General features: G+C 38.8%; 1 protein-coding gene and 1 pseudogene across 1 annotated transcript in view; one reads left to right on the top strand and one right to left on the bottom strand.

Annotated features, from left to right (window-relative positions):
- LOC119420857 (clathrin interactor 1) overlaps positions 1-6,000 on the top strand; it is a 218,685-nt gene that overhangs the window by 171,208 nt on the left and 41,477 nt on the right. The window lies entirely within an intron of this gene.
- On the bottom strand, positions 1,416-1,524 carry LOC119420905 (annotated as a pseudogene).

Below are 6,000 nucleotides of genomic sequence, written 5' to 3'. Positions count from 1 at the left end.
CCCCCCCCCCCCCCCATAGACTCAGTCTAATAATTTTTATTTACTGTCATAGTGTTAAACTTTAACCGTCTGTCATGGCACACAGCTGTAGCATTCTGTCAAACACTAGTTTAAGTATATGTTATATGTTTCCCACCTTCCTCTTACCTTACTCTGCCCCCCCCCCCCACACCAATAAATAAATAAATAAATATATATATATATTGCTTTTCTGATGACTGAACAAGAGCTGACAGAGCTTACCAAACTTTAACTGCTTCTTTCCTCTTTCTTTTTTGTTTCCGTAAAGTCTACCAGAGAAAATACAACCTGATGGTGTTTACGACCTGATTACTGCTTGGGACCCCCCCCCACACACACACACACACACAGCTGAGTCTCAGCAGCGGGTATGGCTATAGGCATGACACACAGGTCATTTCAGATTAGCAGCAGTCCAAACGACTGCTCATGCCACAGAGAAAAGTGAACTACAGTAATTCTGCTCCACACACCAGCGTGTTGCCCACAAGTGTAATAAATGTCAGACAATTAACCACAGATAGCTCTCTGGGCTTGGGAACTGTTAAACTTAGACAGGATGGTGTTCCTGTGAACCCACACAGCAGCACCTGCAGCTCATAAAAAACTCTGAGGGAAACTGGATGTAAAAATAGGAGACAAATGAAGGTATAAACAAACCGAGGCTGTTTTCTGCTTCGTATGTGTGACCAGCATCAGACAAATCAACACCCCATCTCATGGCAGCGTCACCTGTCTCTCTTAACAGCTAACTATGGGAAACAAGCCCTCCCTCAGGACAAATGAGTACATTTTATTTGGGAGCCGAGCAACAATTTTAAGTATAGCTTCAAGTGAGGCGTTCATTTTTAGCTGACCTTTTACAGCTTGTGTAGCTTTTTTTATTTTTAGTTTTGGAATGCCCTATTATTGGCTTATAATGTTTTTCTTCCAATTCATTCTGGTATAAATCTATTATTTATAAATGACAGGTCCCTTAGATCTCACAACGCTTTTATAAGATTTTCACTGATCTGAGTGCATGAAAATTAATTCATTTTAAATGTGGTATAAAGTAAGCTTATTGCATCATTTTGTCATATAAACAAATGTTTTGTTGGGTTCATCTTCGTTTTATGGTTTGGCACTTTAGTTTTTGTATTTGTTACTGACAGTCATCCTGTGAAAACAAATTTGTTACAAATGATGATACTCCCTACACTGTGCTTTAAAGTAGGTTAGAAGATATTTTTACAGATCGCTCCACAGAAACAGTCCAGATGACATCATTTAACCCTTTTATTGAGCTTTCAGACCTTGTTCCATACGGTGTTTTGAAAACTTGAGACCCAGGGGCGATTCTAGGATCTGACCTGTAGGGGGTGCTTAGCCCCCAGTACTGACAAAGGCTCTTGGCTTGACAGCACCTGGCATTCCCAGGCGGTCTCCCATCTAAGTACTAACCATGCCCAAACCTGCTTGGCTTCTGAGATCAGACGTGTTCAGGGTGGTATGGCCGTAAACGAGAAGCTCAGTCACAAATAGAACTTTTAAAGGATCATAACAAATAAAGATTAAACTTATGCAACCAGAAAACAAATATCTACATACAAAACACACAAAATAAAGCACAGCTAGCTTTAAGCATTGACCTTTATTTTAACTATGACTGCAAAGCGTTTGTAAAGCAAAACCCTGACAACATTGTTGGAGGAAAAGAGGATGTTGCTCCTGCAGGTAAGGGGCGTTTACCTTCGGGACAAATTCTGGTTGACGATTGGTCAGTTGCTGACGAGCGTACTGTATTTTTCAGCCTATAAGTCATGTTTATTTGCATAAATTACATGCTCTGCGACTTATATACTGAAGCAACGTATTTATGGATATGTCCCATATTTATAAACCAATTTTTGTCTGAGATATGACCGTTTTCATTCATTCGGACTGAAAATATTAAACACTACCATTTTCAGCCACTAGATGGCACTCGAGTAGTATGGCATGCTGTTGCGCCATGTAATAGGTAAAAGTGGCTATTAATGACACAATCGGCTTGCTATAGCCTGCCACTTTTGTCCAGCTCTCCTGGAGTAATCGTCAAATCAGTTTCATTTTGCTGCGCCGCCCTGATGAAATGCAGCTAATTTGACCACTGAATTTTATTTATTAAGTAAAAGTTCAACTAAGACACACCTTTATTATAATGTTGAGCTAACAAATAATTGTTTTAGGTGCTTATCTTGTTAAATTTCGAAGAAACGCACAGCGTTCCTTTTTCCTGATTTCATCCCTCTGTGCGCTCCCGGAGCACCGAAGCAGCAAATACTTTTGAAAATGCAGCTGATTTGATTAGGGCAGCTGTGGCTGAGTGGTTAAAACAGTTGTCCTCAAATGCAAAAGTTGGGGGTTTGATTCCACCAGCAGTCACATGCCCAAGTGTCTCTGGGCAAGACACTGAACCCCTCATTGCCTCCAATGTGTGTCCCATCAGAGTTTGAATATGATAAAGCACTGCTGATTCATTGTAAAGATCTAGTAGAGTGCTGTATGAATGTGTAAACGAGGGCTCACACAGATTGTAAAGTACTTTGAGTATCTTGATAAGATAGAAAGGCGGTATATAAGTAAAGTCCATATATCATTCATTTACTATTTGACCGTCAAAGTGCATTTATTAAGGAAAAGTTAGACTGAGACACACCTTTGCTATAATTTCGAGCAAACAAAAATTTTTTTTTAAGTGTTAATCTTGTTAAATTCTTGCTAAAATCCTCCCATGTACATTCCTGTGGCCACCATTTGGCAGTCAATCGATTTTTGGCACAACACCGGTCCAAATTTCCGAGTGGTCAGCAGTGACGCGTAACAAACACGACTCGTCAGTGGTGACACATAACAGATGCAACTTATATGGCAAAGCAACGTATTTATGGATTTTTCCACTTTAGACATATTTGGACTGATGCAACTTGTAGGGCAGTGATACGTGTATGGCAGAAAATACTGTACTGGTTGATTGACAGGTGGCATTGAGGACCTGACTCGTGAAAAAAAAATCATAAATTGAACTGGCCAGTTTGAGTGTCATCATTAATTTCATATTGATTTCAATAAATATGTCAATATGTTTTTTTTTTCCACTCAATTTTGATTGCTTGTCGAATTGAAATGTTTCATAAATGTTTTTCATGTTGCCTGTCATAGCTCTGCTCTCTGTCAGCTCCTCTGTCATGCTGCACACTCAGTAATTACTCAACTCATGTCACCTGTCACCGCTCATTATCCCACAGCTCCACCACCTGGTCCAGTCAGTACTTAAGCTCACTCATTCCTCTCAGTCTGGGCCAGATTCTCTATCCTGTCTCATCAGCAGTAGACTTTCCAGCATTCCATTGATTGACTCATCACGTTCATGACCCTTGCCTTGACCACGACCACGCTTTTGCCTCAGCCCTCGTCTGCTTTTGCTCATCTGATCAGGTACCGACTCATGCTCTTGTTTTTTGACTCTCTCTTTGGATCACGTACTGGATACTTCTGCTGAACAACTGACTTCACGGTATGAACTCTGCCTTTCCCTTCTGACTGTTTTTTGGATCACGGATTAAAGGTCAAGCTCATTCTGTATCACGGACTTATCCTTACCCCTGAATCTGATTCCCACAGATTCATTTCCCCAATTAGTCTTTTTCCCCCTGCATCTACTAACCTTTATCTTTTAGTTGCAAGCCTGTTGGACTCCGTTCCAGTGGACCTTAACATCAGTTCTACTTCTACTGGCAGCCCGCCACTACAACACTACCCAATCTCGAACTACCAATCAGAAGATCGGAACCAGCCCAGAACCGGACCTACTCCAGAGTTTTACTTTATTTCACAATAAATCTTTTAACCCTCTCAGTGGTTGTTGTTGTTGTTTGCGATCCGGCCTCTGGTTTATGACAGTTGCCCACGTCTACAAAAAGCTTGTAATTTATTTCATCTCATTTTATAATTTTAAATACAGATCTGCTTGTGCTTTACAGTTTTGTGTACTAATTTTTAATCATTCATCTAAAATCTTGTAACTGTTTTGCCATTTGGCTTACACCCGCTAGCTCACTTGAAATAAGCAAAATTCCTTATATCCTGATTTTGTAAAGGTACTGTAGATGAGTTTCTGCTAATTAATCTTCACATTTTACAGCCAACACTGGAAAACTTTAACAAAACGCACTTGTTTCTAGAACCAAAGTAGACAACTTTTTCCCACTTTGATTAATTAATTATGTGTTCTACAAAAAATTAAAATAAAACTTTGATTATGCTTGGGAAAATTGAGTGTTTGCATCTTCTACTAAAATGAAGGGGTGATAAGGTTGTTTAATTTGTTTTTATTTCATTTTTCTTTCTGAACATAATGCTAGAAGTGCTTATGTGCTCACTCTGAGCAAAAAACTGTAAATGAAAAACAGCAACAACAACAAAAAAAAAATGATATACTTGGGGCTGTAATATTTGAGAATGTACAGTCATATTGTTTCATATACTGTACCTTTTCAGTTCAGGACTTCAGATGTAAAATATTTACAAGTGTTGGTGAGATTGTTAATCTGTGATAATCGGTTGCATTAATCTGATCATGCCTGTCTTGGATCTGGCTTTTCAAGATGTTCTATAACAGATTATATCTGCTGGCCTTTTTGTTATTTCAGTTACCAGGCAACATTGCATATGATTGGACTCAAATTGAAAATGGGAAATTCCCCACTGGAAAGTCGTCGTCCTCTCAGCTTCAGAGTTTCAGTGATTCGGGTCACGATGCTGAGGGAAGAGAAGAGGCAGCTGCAGCACATTTGTTTTAATGCCTGCCTTGCACATTTTGGTTACCGATAGAGATGAGAATGCCAATTCACTTCCAATTTCATGCCGATGACACCATACTTAACTTGGAAGGTTTATAATTTCAGAAGTCCCATAAACAAGAAGGGAATTCATGTCAGAAAGTTAGTAATGCCATCACAAGATGAAATTTTGGCTTAGTTTGCATGTGCATGTCAAAATGAACAATTAAAGGAATGACTGTGGCAGAGAGGGCAGTCCACTTGGGACCAGAAAGTCACAGGTTTGACTCCTCACCATGCATGTCCTTGAGCAAGACACCTGCGTTTACACAGCTACCTGCTGCTCCACTTGGGTGTATCTCATGTGTGATGGGGCACTTGTAGTGTACAAATGTCATCATTGCATGAGAACATATAATGGTGACAATTTCACTAAATAGTTATTTCATCCATTTGTCAAGAGTTTGTGAGTTTTTGGGCAGTGCTTCAACTACCGGGAGACAGATGATTGGGAAAGATGATAAAATGTACAACGTGGGACAAAAGTAAAAATAAATGTCAAGGAATCATCCTTAATGGCTTAGTGGTTAGCCTTCTGGTCTCTGTCTGATTTTGAATCTAAAACTCAGACACGCAAAAAAATTAACACTAAATCTAGTTTGCATTTATTATAAATTACAAGTTTGTCTGGATGGCAAATGATCTTTTTCAAATCTTCTGAGAGTTTTGTTACAACAGCTTATTTTCATTTATAATACACACAACAATAAATACCCTGTTATTTATATATATATATATATATATATATATATATATATATATATATATATATATATATATATATATATTTTGCAGGTCTGTTAATCCGGTGTTCTCACTTACAGTTGAAATTCCTGAGCTACTATTTGCTTTCGAGCATCTTGCTCTCAGACTCACTCCCTTGAAATAAAAACTCTTGTGTGTTGGTATTGAGTCTAATTAATTCGACAAACATGAAAATGAAGATCCTTTACTTTATCTAAGTCCTGTGTGTGTGAGGAGAGTAGAAATAGAGGTGTGTGTCGGTGTAATGCTGAGAAAAGAACTAAAGGGCCATTTATAGCTGTCACACACCAACAACTATTAGCACTGCATTTACAATATGCTCAGCACATACCAGCAGGAACACTGCACGCAA

Source organism: Nematolebias whitei, chromosome 14, assembly GCF_014905685.2.
Source record: "Nematolebias whitei isolate Nwh7 chromosome 14, NemWhi1, whole genome shotgun sequence".
NCBI lineage: Eukaryota > Metazoa > Chordata > Actinopteri > Cyprinodontiformes > Rivulidae > Nematolebias > Nematolebias whitei.
This window is presented reverse-complemented; position numbering and strand designations above follow the sequence as displayed.